Raw genomic sequence first — 14,880 nt, 5'->3', positions numbered from 1 at the left:
AAACCAAGCCCTTAATAATGCATGTGAATAGCACCTCTGTTACCGTCTGTTAACAGCTAATGTAAACTGGCTCGTCATGTTTTTAAGACGGATTAGATTTTTGTTGTTGAGGAAAATACATGGTGTGTCCTGATTTGTGCACAATTTAGTGTTTTGTTTGTATTTACAGGGAACAGCAGAGTTCAAAGTGCAACAGGCTTGTGAAGCACAGCATGAAGTTATACGTTGCCCACGAGCCAGATGCAGTTGGAATAACCATCAAGTAATAACCATGTGTCTCCATGTATGTTAATGTACTGTGCTTAACTTGTTACTGTTTTCTGAAAACTGTTTTGAAATAATCAAATTTTAATAAAATGTATTAACATATCCATAACATTCCCCTTTTTAAATCTATTTCTTTAATCTGCAATGTTTCAATGCTATCAAATATTTAAAGGGTTGGATTGAAATCAGGAAGAGTTTGTCGTATATAGGTTCCGGCATCTCAATTTTGTTTTATAATATACTTTATTTATTCTTGTCTGATGTGATTCTTAGCAGATTGTTATTTGCATTGGTTACACTTAATATCTTGGCTTTTAATTGTAGGCTCAACTCACCTTTTCACCTTCAGAAAAAAATCACATTAGTGAGTTTACCAAACTCTTATAATTGCTTGGAAACTGTTGACAAATTGTTTTTAAGTTTTAGCAAAGTAACACGTTCTTGAGTAGAATAAAACAAACAAAGTAAGTTTCACCAACTCAAAAAATGCAAAAGTTGACTAAACTCTTAAAATTGCTTGGAAACTGATGATAGAATGTTTTGAAGTTTTACCAAAGCAACAGTTTTTACAGTGTAGGAGGAGATTCAGATGATAAGGTGGGGGAGGGGTTACCTTGGTTGGTTATTGGCTAATGGTTACACAAGCCAAAAATAAAGTGGCCAAAATCTGATCGGCTCATTTTCAGACAGGTTTTTATATAAATGGATCAGGACAAAAAGAGAGAGAATCTTTTTTCCTGAAACTTTCAGAAACTCTTTACACAGAGGGGACGCATGTTTATGTATCAAAGACATGAGAAAGTGGATTTTGCATAACAGGTCTCCTTTAAGTTCAGTATGGGCAAAAAACGTTTTTAAAACTATTTTTTATATATTATTTTATTAAACAAATTTGAAACTGTGAAGTGCCCATGTTATAGAGACTGTATAGTTGGTGGGTGGAATATATACGTAGCCGCAGGTAATATAAATGAGGTCTACCCTACCTGTTAAGACTTGTACCGCCCTAAAGGTAATGGAGCAAAGCACTGGTTTTGTAGGGATCACTTTCTCTCTATGACTCTTTAAGAACACAGACAAGCATGCATGTGCGCATGCACCAAAACCCCCCTAATAAAAAAGTAAACATCCTGTACTAGAAAAGATATTTCAGTTAAAGTTAAGACCGTTTATCTGAAAAATAATTAAAGTTAAAAGTAAAATAAATCCTAACAAAGCACAGATATTAACAGAGTATGAACGTATAAGGCATACGTGCCTTAGCAGAATTGAGTTGGTCCTGATGGAGAAAATCTGAAATACCTTTTTGGGCATTTCATCTATTAATAGGGACCATTTGCCCAAAAATACATTCAAACCACATCACCGTGCAGAAAGAAGTGTACATTTTGTCGTGGACGATAAACTTGTGCACATGACTTCTCAAAATCTTAACATTGATGGTGTCCCCCTCTGCTAAACTGTAGCATTCGTTAGCTCAGGTGCGTTTAGGAGGTCCTCTTCTCAATGAGTAGATGGACGCTTCCTTTAGGCAGTTGTAGTTTAGAGAAAAGGAAATAGTTCCTGTGGTTTTCTTAAGTAGCAGGGTCATTATATATATTCCTGTCGAGTAGTTTTTATGTATATTTTTTTGGTATTTTTAGTACCGCAAACTTACTGCCTATTAGTTCCATTATTAGAGAAAAGGGCAGATATCTCTACATCCGATTTCTCAAACACCCGGCAACTCACACCAAAATAAAGTATATTGATCAATACAACTATTAAAGGTATAAGGAACAATACTGTATCTAGTTTTGATATTGGGGCACACCGTCTTTTCAAACTGTACAATGTAAAAGGTAAATAAAGTGTAATGTTCACAAAATAGTAATTGAAGAGGCTACCTTTAAATGCTATTTATGTAAAGTGCTAAAATAAAATACTTTCAACTATATACTTGCTGCCTTTGAAGTCGGTTAATTGCACTCTTTGTGGAAACCAAATAATGCCTCTCATGCTTTAAAATGCACATATTTGTTTTACTGAAATCATACTGAACTGTTTCTAACCATAAAGCCTTTAGTCCTCGAGACTGACCGTTTCCGGACTGTTTTCATTTTTCCTGCTAAAGGTTTTGTTTCCGAAGCTGAAGTCACAGAGGAGAGCAGAGCATAATGCGGCCAGCACACAGCATAAAGTGATTCCAGATGCTTTAAGAATTGAACTCATGTGAAAAAGATGTTCGCCTCTCCCTTATTTATCCAACCTATTCGCTATTGAACACCCTTTGTTTCATTTACTACTTTCACTGGCAAAATAAAAGCACTGACAACTTATTTTGTAACCTTAGGGCTTGAAAATGTTTCGTTTTTTCAAAGAAGAAAATTAAAGTGCCTTCCCCTAAGCTGTGATATCATATTGCATGAATATGGAAAGTCAAAAAGTTTGGAACAGTTGGAACAAAAGCAATTCTGGTTAGAAGTAGGAGCTGTATCTCAGACCTATAATCATAACCTTTTACTGCTGTGACTTGGACAATAAAAACCTCTGCATATGAAACAAAAACTGCACTGACAATCATTAAACATCCAATACTAAATATACTTCCATCAAAACAAACAATCTCTATCAAATCATCAATAAAAAGACAAACTGTGAGATTTTATTGTGTGGTATTTCTCCCTGTATGAAAAAGCAGTCCTATGCGCAAGGCAGTGAGTGGCTGGGTGGGACTGGGCTGGGTTAAGAGGGTGGGAGAGGGTGGGAGAGGGTGGGAGAGGGTGGAGCCTGACACAAAGGTCTACCCTCCCACCTCGTGAACTCAGGAAGGACGCCCCAGGGTGGCTACTCTTTTAACTGGGTGCTCCTCTCCTTCCACATCTTAGAGATGTTTAAGGGGAAGCAAGGGGGGAGTGAAATAAAAGAACTTCAGCAATGCGCAAGGCAGGTAGGGACAGGACAAAAATTAAAAGGAGAGAGAGAGGAAGAGGGAGACAGCAAAATGTGTTAACAGAGGTGGAGATGTGGCAGACAAAAAGAAGGAGGAACAAATGAGCATAAACACCCAGATTCTGAGCTGCTTTATGTCTGTTTTTGGCAAATATTGTTTTTCTACAGCTGTAAGGTGAGCTTAGAAACCACAGCGGACACGTGCCATATTATGCCAACAGATTATATGAATATATGATATTCTCTTGCAGAGGATAGGGAAAGCAGGCTGCATTCAGCTTGTTAAGCGGCTGAGCTCCACGAAAACTGTTTTTAGGAGGAATGCAGGCGGCTGAGTGTCTTGACACGTTGAGGGAGAGGAGTCCAGGAGGTTTACATCTACATAATCTCAGGAGGTTAATATTTATGATCTCTGTCACAAAATGCAAGATTACGAAGCATTGGAAAGATCAGCCCTTGTCATCATAGTCATATAATTACTATATCTAAAGATAACATTTAGATTTTTCTATTCAAAGTTTTTTAAGCAAATTGAGTTCATAAAAGAGATTCCTGGAAGTAAATGTTGCTGCTTCTATCACCCAGGTGGCTGTGCAGTGATTAGAGTCAGAGGGGCAGGAAACTGTGGATCCTGTCTTAAATGTGGGTGGTCACTGTCATTAGCAGGTTAAGTATAACCATTAAACTTAATGAAAAGTCTCACTTCTGTACCAATAGCCACACGCTGAAGTGATTCTGAAAATGGAAGGTGACCAACTGATACCCCAATAACAACACACCCACCTTAACTGTAACACAAAGGCCTGGCATATACACAAAGTGGTTTGCTTTATTGTAACTGTTAGGAAGTGACTTCGAATCGCGTATATTACTAATTTTGATTAATAATATTCGACTGCAGGACTTCAAATTCTTTCCTGAGTGATGCAATGAACTTTAACTAAGGCCATCTGTTTTGAATGAAATCAGATATTTGGTGCGCTACAGAGATGATTCACTTTGTTCAGCCATACCCTTACAAAAGTATTTTTTTTTAAACACTGTAATTGCAACAAAGAAGACATTTTGTTGTTCTTTTTATATATGTTTGTATATGTTTTATATATGTTTTCATATAACATTTTACATACTGTGACTTAAGGTCCATAGAGTACTGCAGAAACATAAGCACCACCAACACTAAGACTGAGCTCGGTTAATGCTCTCAGAGGGTACTCTAAGTGTATATTCATCTACCATCATCTTACAAACTCAATTTTGCCAGAATGGGATGCTCCTCCCTTTTTTCCCCCCTCTGTGGTCGATTCTTACATTTCTTTCGTCTCGAGACAGTTTTTTTGTTCCTCCTCTTTGCATTGAGGCCAAGTATACTCCCTTTGTTGATGTGGCAGGCCTGGGAAATGAAAAGTTGATACTTCATGTCAGGCAAAGAGGAGAACCTCCTCTTCTTTCTTTTCTTTTTTTAAAAACTCTCTTGTGCTTGCAAACGTGGACAAAAGAAAAAATAGATAATTTGGGAAGCCAATGCAATGACACAGGTTTAACAAATGGCTAGTGGTGGTCACCAATCACCAGCCATGTCATCTGTGTCAGCCATTGGCATATTCATCTAAAGAAGCTGCTTTCTTGAAGGAATAAAAGTATAGATGGAGGAAAGAGGAGCTTATTTTGTCCCTTTGACCCAAACTTCATCTCACAATTTGCCTTTCTGGGGAAACAAGAAAAAGCAGATACAATAAGTATGCGTAGATAAATTATTTTATTTAAAAAAAGGCAGAGACAGCTAATAAATGACAGAGCAAGGTGTGTATCAGAGCCAGTGAACGAGCTCTCAGTGAGTTTCCATGATGTGATGTGGAGAGAGAGAGAGAGCAACCAGACATCTTGCCTCCATTCCGAAGCACAGCTGAACACAAACCAGGGAGGGACATGACACTAATCTAAATATGGGCAACCGGCTGGAGCCAATCAGAGCATGAGCATCCACTACGCCCGCCCACCTCCAACTCATCCTAAACTCTTTCACCAGAGCTTATTGCAGTCAACTATATGACGTGGAGACTTCAAAAGCTGCTGGTTCTTCTAATCATCTCCAAGCCTTTTGGCTGAGTGTCTGTTCTTTTCTTTTCTGTATATCTTCCATGGTATTTACTCTGAGGAGTCTGGCTGAAACACTGAGGCTGAGCAACAACGTACACCAATGCCTGCAGATGGCTATCTCTGAATCCTGAGGCCAGGAGCATCTAGAAAAACGGTTGTGAAATGTCCGTCCATCAGTCAGTCCATGAGTGAAACCACATAAGCAGCAACCCAATTTTTGTCGTATTAAGTTTTTCTTCAATATTCCTATACTCACAAATCAGTAACCATTTGCAAAACAGACCAATATCAGACCAATATCTTAGAATAAGTCACTACCAAACAGGACATTAAAGTCTATATTTTGATACCGGTTGCCCCGCCTGAGCCGTGACGTGGACACTTAAATCAGATCAAATCTTTCATGACGGCCACCTGATAAAAAAAAGAAAAACTGGTTAAATAAATCTAGCTTAGAAGGTGTTGTCCAGCTGAATCAGGGCACCCCTCCCCCAAAAGTGAGCAGCTTCCAGACGCACATAAAATGTGTTTCTCCTGACGACAGACAGAAGGTGTTTAAACTTCTCAAGTTCATCTTTGTTAGAATTCAGTTGTGAAGATCTTGAACTACAGAGCTTCTTTTAACCTCAAACGGTCAATAGATTGATTTAAACTGTTAATACGCAGCTATACAATATACCTGGCTAATGATGTAGACATGTCAGCATCTCATAAAGCTTAATTTCTAGCTTTGAGTTGCACATTTGGAGGTTTCCTACAGGCAGGGGGTCAGGGGAACACAACATCACCTGCTGTTGTATAGTTACTCTTACCCCTCTACCTGTCGTATGCTACCCATTAGCTGGGAGAAGCAGGCTACTTTATGGAGCCCTTTCACGGGGAGCCTGATCCTGGCTTAGCTTAATTTGCTGAGTAACCAGCAAAAGCCCAGTAGCAACAATCAGCACTTTTAGCTCAAGTAGTAAAGACTCCGAAGATTATTGTTGTTAGACTAAATGCCAGTCAGTTTACATTCATTTAGTCACACTTATGCTCCATAAACATGGACATCGGTTAACTCTGAAATGTGCTTATGTATATAAAACCAGTATTTGTAATGACGAAGCAGTCGCTCTTAGTGAAAAACCCACAAATAATATCAAACGTATACGCAGTTCCTCAACAAACCGCTTAAGCTTCCATTACCATAAAAAATTACAATGCAGCCCTATCTTCCTTTAAAGGGCCCAGGCCCCCTACTGTACATTTTCCAAGGGCCCAAAACTGGTTTCTGGCTCCCAATTAAAACATAAGCACCATATAGTAAAACACCTAGGGGTGCTGAAACACTGGGAATGAAAAACCCTTGAACTTTTTAGTGAGTTGATAATAAGGGCAGCAAAAGAGTCTCTTTTAAACGTGGACTCGCTACTAATAGGGCCCTGCATATGCATCTCAACTTACTCTAATAAACCATTGAGTAAAAGAGTCTTTTTTCCTTGACACAAACATGAGCTGGTCTTTGATGTGGCGTTACAATGGCAGAGGTTCCCAAATACATTTTTATGATAAAATATAACATACTGTATGTGGCGTGTTCAAAGGACACAGAGAAAAAATATGATTTTTTAAAATAAAATTGTGAACAGCAAACAATTTATATTGTACATTTCCAGAAAGACACTTGTTTTAGTCCGAATATTGATAAACAATTTTCTGTTGCAGAAACAGAAATCGCTCCAGTTGCAGATAGGCAGCACCAGCACTCTATCATTTGTGGCTCAGCCATAAAACGCACCTGAGGATGCGTTTGTAAAATAAATTAGGCAGAGGATGGGCAAGAGGAGCAAAAGAGTGCAGAGCTTAGAACGTTTTGAGTTTCTGTACCTGTGTTTGAATATATCTCACCTGACATAAAACTAAAGTTGGTTTATTTTACAAAGTGACTTTGATTTCTTAGAAAAGCTCTTTATAAACGATATGTATTATTATTATTATTATTATTATTATTATTATTATTATTATTATTATTATTATTATTATTATTATTATTATTATTATAGTAGAAAGCAGTTTCTGTGGATCAAACACAATCCCCCCATTTTAAATAGCCACCCTCAACTGGGGACTTGTACTTTCCTACTTAGTTCTTCCTTTCTATGATCTCTCTTCATGTGGCTTCCCTCAGCCAGAAGGTCTGAAGACTTTGGGGGTTTCTGCTTCTCTCAGTCAATAGAAATAAACGTCCAGTCACACCTGAAAGTGGTCCAGGCAAATCCATGCATGCATCTTTGGGAGTCACTGTATGTCACCCTAGAAGATTGTGAAGTGGTGAAGTTGATCAAATGCAAAGTCAAACTTTCCCAAATTGGAATCCATGTAAAAGTCAGGCACATTTACTAAGCAACAATTAGCAAGTCAAAAAGCCGATTTAACCAATCAGGTTAAATCAAATTGACCAGTTTTCTTCTTATTCAAGATGCCATTGTTGGAGCTGAGCTTTTACAGTATATAAACATTTGAACTGTTAGCATGGGTTGAAACTAAGCCTCACAAAGGGCTTCACTTGAACACTAGGTTTTCTTAATTTATTCTGTCTTTCAAATCTTTGGGTGAACACTGTCCACATCGAAAAGAAGTGAGGCAGTACAGTCAGCCTGTCCCTTTCACTTCACCTCTTTCTGCCATCTTCTCTTTCTTTGTCTGTCTATCTCTGTCTCACCTCCCCCTTCCACCCTCTTCCTCTCTCTCTTGACTCATCCAGGCAGCATCCCAGGAATAATAGGACACAGGAAAGTAAACTCCACAGCAGCTGAGTGCGTGGGGCCAAGAACCAAACCCAGTGGCCTTTTTTTCTCCAGTCTACCCTCTAATTTTGCATTTATTTTAGTACGTGAGTTTATTGAGCTCAAGCCTCAGTCCAATTCAAAAAGCCTGGGCCACTGTGATTTTCACCCACTGCCATCTCCACTCTTCAGAACCTAATGGGCTTTACTGCACTTCATTTCAAGTCATTGTTGATCATCAAACTAAGGGTATAAGAGAATATGGAATACGTGTGTTTTACGTATGCAGCATTCGAAGGCTTCAATGTTATTAAGACTAAAGGAATAAACAGGCCAATTGTTTCAGGGACAGCGGAATGTCTAGAAATGATTTTTCTATTCATTACAGCAAGACAGAAAATATGACATTATGTAAACTGCCACTGGCTTGCCGTTTTTGTTTAGGTGGCAACAGATAAAGTTACATGCTGAATTGCAGGTGGCCATGCTGCCTCTATTAAAGTTCAGGTAGCCACACAAGACAGCTAAAGAAATGGGAAAATCTGTTTGCAGATCTGCAAGCTCACCTTGGTTTCAAACTATCCAGATGTCCATGCAACATAACTGCTTGTAGGTGCAAAAAAGTTGAACAAAAGAGTTTTCTCAGTTTTAATGACAGCACAGAGCTTCGGTGAGAGTTGCCAAATAAATGTAGTTGTACTTTGTATGATGACAATAAAGATGTATTCTATTCCATTCAGTGGGCAAGGCCCAACCCTTACTGACACTGAGGATGAATAATGAGAGGAAGCGTTATGCGAGCTGTCAGCAGGGCATTATACTTCACTTTGAATGACAAACAGCTGATTTGTAGTTGTTGTTGTTGATGTTGTACAGAATCATTGTAAGAACTTGATAGGGCTTATTTGTGGTTGTTTCTGCCATGAAGATTTCCTGATAATTTCCTGCTTACAAGTGGGTGTCCATATATGCATCATATTTCAAAACGGCTCACTTTGTAGCCACGCCAACAACATGGCGATGGTCATTTAGTTTGTTCCGTCAGCCTCTTGTTTTATAACATTTTGTACGCACATTCAAGGCCTTCAGAGGATCACTATTCGTGACCCTCTCACTTTTCCTTCAGTGCCACCATCAGGTCAACATTTTTTATTTGTCAAATACTTTACCAAATTCCTGCAGAATAAATGTACATGAGCCTCAGTTACACTTTGAGGTAATTATGAAATACTAGCACGGCAAAGCATAAGTTGGTGATTGAGCATTTTACATAAATGTCAACAAGAGCAGAGAATGTCAAGCTACGTTTATGTGTTGTAATCTGAGCTTCTCTGTTCTTTGCTGACATTCAGAGCACCGTGCGTGCATGTTAGTGTATGTGAGTTGAGTGACTGTATATGACTAGCTATTAGCTGCTGCTCTGCACTGCGTATAGCCGTGGTTACAGCTCATAAATTCTAGTTCAGGTTAACACTATGAGCTGTTGCTGTTGATCGCACAGTTTTTGCTGTTAGCATTGTTGCTCAGCCATCACCATGTTGAGAGCTGTGTGGAGGCAATCTCTCAGCTCTGAACCTTAAACATGCTAGCATCTGTTAGCATACTGACATTGGCATTTAGCAAAAGCATGCTTGTTCACTTTTGCCTTACGAGCTGCTTCTGCTGTTCCACATAGGGTAAATGACAAAAAATGGAAATCCTTATTTTAAGATAGATCTCTTGTATAATTTGCTACAGCACAATACAAACACCCAACACCCCTGAGCCCCACCACCCTCCATATTTCCTCTCACATCTGAAAGCCGTTAGTCCTGCATTTTCAGGGTGACACAGGAGGCAAGCATAAATCTTAACTCCTCCTCCAGCAGCAGCGATCGTTTCTGAACATGTGGCGGGCACCAGTATACCTCATCATGCATGAAAGTTCTACTGCTGGGGCCTCCATGGTAAACAATGCATTCAGGGGCAGATGGACAGCAATGCAGCAAAAACAGTCAAGAAAATGCCACATATTCAAATTCAACATGAGTGGATCTAGGATGACCTGAATATCATTTTCAGTGCACACTGTAAAACACACAGAGGGAATCTGTAACAAGAGAACCCAGGATGACTCTACAGCAAGCAATTACACACACACACACACAGGAAAGGCATTGCAAAAGGAAGTTAAGACTGCTATCATCATGTTTGATCAGAATGTACTTGGCTGAAAGTAATGGCGTTCAAAATTCTCTGGCTGAAACTGAAAAAACTTAATATAATTTAAAAATATAGAGAACCGTAGACACAGCTTTTTGTAGAATGTTGTTGTTTGATGTGTATGATGAGGCAAAGACTCATGTTTTTGAAAGCTCTCTTCATCTCTACAAAGTGAGAACAATCTTAAAAAGGAAAGAGAGAAAGCGTTTAACGTGGCAACTTTACTCACATCCTCCCCATGGAAAGAGGAGGTAGAAATAAGGGAGGAAGGAGAGTAAGGAGAATAAAGACCGTGGCTGTGGCCATTTAAATGGCTCAAGAAGTAGACACTCCCTCTGCTAAACAGTGGGTTAAGAGAAGTCATTTTTGCCCGTGCTGGATGTTAGGGGAGGGAGAACAGACCACATCACATTCTTTTCTATTGAGGTCACTTTTTTCTTCTCAACTGTTCTGAAGTACTCAGCAAACTTCGGGATGGACTGCAAGCTCGCTCTGAGGGATCTACTGCACATGCTCAGAAGTGATTTTACATACTAATGTTTCCTCTACACCAAAACAAAGTTTCCCAACAAGCATCACAGTGGAATAATGAATTAAGAAGATGAAACAGGGGGCTACAACAGTCTTACTTAAATACAGACTCCAATCATCCATAAGAGGGGAAAAAAGGGTGAAATTGTTTTTTATTATTAGAGGAATCTTTATATTTTTTAACTCAACCATGTAGTCTGAAAAACCTGTGGAAGCCTTCTTATGTTTCAGCATACTATGCTGAATAGTTACTTAGCCTTATATATCTCAGGGATCAACTCCTTTCAAAAATGAATAAATATACCATTCCTCAGAGACTGGCAGGTCTGATAACACTTCAAGGTTTAATTTACATACTTATGATATTTTAACCTTAAAGGTGGGGTAGGTAAGTTTGAGAAACCGGCTCGAGATACACTTTTTGTTATATTCCATGGAATGCTCTTAACACCCCGATAGCAATGAATATCTTAAGTGCTTTGACAAAAAATCCATCCATCCTTGTTATCTCTGGAAGCCGTAGCGCTGTAAAAAGCACGACCAATCATTTTAACCGGCCCGGCTAAAATAACTGGATGGCCTACCTGCCTGTCAGCCTTCCGTCTGTGCACAAACTTATATCGTGCCCTCATTGGTCATGTGCGCGTTTGTGTGTGTTGGAGGAGGGGCTCTGTAAGGAAGTGGCAGTTCCGGCTGTGTATTTTCAAATTCTAGCGCACTCGAGCTGGTTTCTCCAAAATTACCTACCCCACCTTTAACTGTTGTAAAACATAAATGTTAATCTATTACACTACAAACAGCCCTGTGTATGAGCATGTGCAAGAGAACAGAAAACATCACCAGATCAAAATGTAAAGGAAAATGTCAACCTGTGACAGATTATTGCGTAAAATATTGTAGCTACTACTGGCAGAAATGAATATCATTTAAAAAAGACAGAATACAATGTATCAGATAATTGATTACCTTTGTCATTGAGTAATCTGATTACAAGACAGATCTGGGCCCTTTTTCTCACACAAATACAACAAACAAGCACAGAGTGTCGTTTACCTCTGGACATCATTCCTGTGGATTTCTGCTTGGTCCTGGAGGAAGTCCTATATCTTTTCATCCTTGTCTGCCATGTGCTGATGTTATATCCTGCACTGGGACTTGGGGAGCTTGAGAAAAGAACATTGGCAAAGTGTGAAGAGAGGCATTTTGCACTTAAAAAGGAAAATAAAATTACCATAAGGTAACACTGGTTCACTTTCTTGTTAAAGAATGACACATTAGAATATCAGCATAAGACACCTGTAGGGTTTAGGGTAAATATTGAGAAAATAAGGACGTTTTTTAGTTGAGACTACTCATCAACAAGTTATAAAGTGTGTATGATATTGGTTTAATTTTTGCAGAGGCTTTGATTTACCTTACTTTTGTTGCCATTCCTCTCTATTTGTGATTTATATAGCACTAAATATGGGGTAGGAACCTGAAGTATTTTTATATGGAAATGTTATTATGTTCTCAGTTTGAAATGCTCAGCATTTTTACAGTTACAAACAACTAATGGACAATAAGGTCATGCTCTGTCTGTGTGTGTTGTAATCCAAGTTTCTATGTGTCGGGCCTGTTGTGTGTGCACAGATTCCTCATGAAGGAGATGTGTAGGAGAAGGCACTGCACACATTTCACTAACAACATGAATGTTTGACTAATGTACTATAACACAACCAGGACCACACTTTTTACTTTCACTTGCACAGATGAAGTTTAAATGGATATTCTTATCTATATCTTTTTAATAAGTGTATTTCAAAACTGGAGGATGGAAAAGCTCTGCACACTTTGTTCCAATGCATGTTTTAATATAGCCTACTGTAATAAAGCCATTTATGAAGTTATGCCCTAATAAAGGTTTCAGGTGTCTGAATACTTAGCTGTAATATACATTAACTGTTACCTAAAGCTGTCACATAAATGTTATGGAGTAACAAGTACAATATTGGCTTAATAAAGTCAAGTAATTTACCTAAAATCTCTACTTCAGTAAATACAACGTTCCTAAATTACATTCCACCACTAAGTGTACCATAAAGACTAATAACATGTTGAAATAGTAACGTTAAGATTACCCTGAAGGAAAAAAAAATGTCAACTGCAGCAAATCGGTATTTAGGTCTACATTATCTTTCGCTTTCAACGTGTATTTTTGCAACAGGCTAGCTAACAACAAACTCACATTGTTAGCTAGCAAAGGATTAACGTTAGCTCTAATTTACCTAGGACTTCAGAGTTGATGCTCGTAGTCACGTCCAGCGGTTGTTGGGTCAGCATACAATTTAAATGCACAAGATACATGCTCTGTTAACCACTTTGCTACGTTTTAAAGCTACATGTGTCATATGCACAAGCCAAAACGTGTAAATAAAAGGGCTAGTTCTACATGCGGCCAGAGAGTACATATGTGGGTTGGTCATTGAGTTTAATTTAATTAAAATTCATAACATGAAAATGACATTGTAAATAAGTACATTACAGTAGGTTCGGCCTGATTGAATAATATTAAACATTTGTCAAATATATACTATATATTTTAACAATAAATAATCACAAACAATTTAATGAAAGAGAGGGTTACAACATTCTTCTACAAAGATTTCAGTAAAAAATGATTGAAAAAAGATAATAAGGCCCCCTATATTTTATTGACCCTAAACTGAGATGTTTAAGACAATGTGTGAGTTATATTGTGTCTGTGAATTAGTTGAAGTGTCACATTACATCCCATACAGTGTTCAATTATTGTTATAGGTACATTAACATATGTTTTCTGAAATGGGTGGAACACTTTTGCATGATCTGAAGAAAGAATTAGGAATCGCACGCAAAATGTATAGTTTCTATTGATATTTAATTTTTGTATGTGTGGAGGAGATGAATGCTACACAGCAAATACATTTGAATATGATATGGGATTTCAAAGAAGGCTGAGGTGAGTTACACTTATTTCTCCTTTTTCTTTTTCTGTCAATAAAAATAAATATCCAAGTGGACAGTTAGACTAATGCCTTTTACATCTGCTTGTCTAATACACAGTGCCATGGTTGTCATTAAAACTAGTATTGTATTGAGACAGATGGCACAGGCTAAAAGTGTACTTTATTAGTATTGACATAATAGTTAATCCACTTCAGAAATATATAAATAACAACAAGTAACACTTTTAGGCACTGTAGACTACAGATGGAAAGTGCTTGAAATATAGAACAAATGTTGAAAATTGTAAATATAAAGAATACATTAAAATATGTGAAAGTCTTAAGTTGTGAGGATGCTTTCAAATGTTTCTAGAATATCATTGTGCAAGCAGTGTTAAAACGTTTCGTTTCTATGGCTGAGGGAGAGTATGAGTCATCCAACAGATGTGATTTTTTTTTCCTACATAGTTACAGGCTACCCTATTTCCATCCCAAGTCTCCCTCAGTTGGAAGTTACCTATTCTCTTTTTCTTGTTGGTTCTTTAAAGATTATAGAGCCTTAATATGGATACTACAAATCCCACATCCACTTTTGTTTGTCCTTTCTTTTTCCTCTCATATACCCAGCTGTACCTCCTACTTTGCCCCGGTCTGCTCACATGTGAGCATCTCTGTAGGCTGCAGTATTTATGAGGGCTTGCAGAGGGGGCGGCAGGCAGGCAGCTGGAGTAACGACATTTCCAGACGGGATCTCTGAGCTCATTTCCACCATCAATCCTTGCAAACAAACTTTGTAACATAGTCAGAGTTTAGCCTCAAATCATGGTTTTTAGATGCTATTTATAAGTTAAAAGTTTACATCTGGTGGTGCTGAGAAATAAATAAAAGATTTAGCATAACTTCAACATCTAAAAAACATAGTTTTTAATTGTAATTATGGCTGCAAAGGGAGATTGGAATTCTTTATGTTGTGGCTGATCCTACAACAACCTTACGGCATTTCAGGTAATGCAAAAAATCTAAAACAAAACGAGGGATAAAAGGAAAGTGTGTGGTAAAGCACTGACTAACTTTCCCAGATGTGGGGAAAGAATGGTGTCAAATCACCCTGAAGAGAC

The 14,880-nt window shown here is 38.2% G+C and overlaps 1 long non-coding RNA gene across 1 annotated transcript in view; it reads right to left on the bottom strand.

Moving 5' to 3' along the window:
* LOC307025748 overlaps positions 1 to 13,226 on the bottom strand; it is a 29,539-nt gene extending 16,313 nt beyond the window's left edge. The window contains exons 1-2 of the long non-coding RNA XR_013804248.1: positions 13,064 to 13,226; positions 11,850 to 11,959 (exon numbers count right to left, since the gene is read on the bottom strand). This is a non-coding gene — a long non-coding RNA (uncharacterized lncRNA). The remainder of the gene's footprint in view (positions 1 to 11,849; positions 11,960 to 13,063) is intronic.
* Between the last annotated feature and the right edge of the window lie 1,654 nt (positions 13,227 to 14,880).

Source organism: Notothenia rossii, assembly GCF_949606895.1.
Source record: "Notothenia rossii genome assembly, chromosome: 11".
Lineage (NCBI taxonomy): Eukaryota > Metazoa > Chordata > Actinopteri > Perciformes > Nototheniidae > Notothenia > Notothenia rossii.
The sequence above is the reverse complement of the archived record's forward strand: the minus strand, read 5'-3'. Positions and strand labels throughout refer to the sequence as shown.